The sequence below is a fragment of the Nannospalax galili genome, unplaced genomic scaffold (assembly GCF_000622305.1).
Source record: "Nannospalax galili isolate Female #2095 unplaced genomic scaffold, S.galili_v1.0 scaffold9, whole genome shotgun sequence".
NCBI classification, from domain to species: Eukaryota; Metazoa; Chordata; class Mammalia; order Rodentia; family Spalacidae; genus Nannospalax; species Nannospalax galili.
Genome location: NW_008360332.1, coordinates 1,749,831 through 1,750,955, shown reverse-complemented (window position 1 = coordinate 1,750,955; position 1,125 = coordinate 1,749,831).

Genomic DNA, 1,125 nt, shown 5'->3' with positions numbered 1-1,125 from the left:
ACAGGCCTTAATAAGGGAGATATGGATAAAAATTGGGTTAGTTTAAGGGAGAGGGGGATGGAAGGTTATATGAGGAACCTAGGGGATAAGGAGAAAGAAGCAGTTCAACAGGGGTAGGATCATGGGAGCAAGGGTATTAGTAAGGAAGAAAGGGGGGTAAGTGGGGGCACCTTAAGTGGGAAAACCATGATAGAGGTGGGAGATGATACAAGAGAGAAACAATGCCTATCTAGTCATGAAAACCAGAGGGAACCATGTTATTCCTACAATCTACTGACAAATTATACATACAGATCAAGTAATATATCTCTAAATAAGGTTTATTTGAGACCAACTGGTCAATACCCAAGGTTTATCTGCAGGACACACAGTAATTAAAAATGCCAGAATGGTGGAACTAACCTTCTTGGATGTTTAACAGACATACCTTGAGATCTATACTAATTGGGTCAGAGGGATACAAAGGACATTTTTCTCCCTGCCCTCCTACGTCGATTAGTTCCCAGGGACCATGAGCATCTTGCAAAATGTCCTGTAATTGTGGTGGGCCACCTGTCTTCTTGATCAAGGAGGCCAAGGAGACCCCACCAGATGGACTTGAACCAGTGTCCAGTCTATAAAGAGGAGGGTCAACACGGAGGAATCATTTCCTCCATGCTTCCAAGAGAAGCCAACAATGGTCGAACAGGACCTTTGACTTATCTTCACATAGATGGAACTGGTAAAAGAAAGGAGCCAGGGGCTCCTCCCAAGCCCATGGGACCCCTGAGGAACAGATCCTCAAACGACCTCAAGAGTAAAAACAAATCAGTTTATCTGGTCCAATGGTATGTCCTTAAACACCCAAAAGGGAAGTATAACCAAAGGGTAAAGGGGCCAATATAATTTCATAAGAGCATAAGCCAGACAGGCGACACCTTCAGTCGAGATGTTGGCCAGGATAGATAAAGGCTCTTCCAGACAGTAACCCAACATACTACTGGAAAAATGAACAGCAGACCCCAATTCTATCCAAAGGAATACTGACAATGGATTGCCGTAGATGAGGAACAGCTGACCCTCCTGGAACAGGGACCTCTGGCTGACTAGATTTACCAGAAGAGCAGACAGGGGGGAATGGATGTG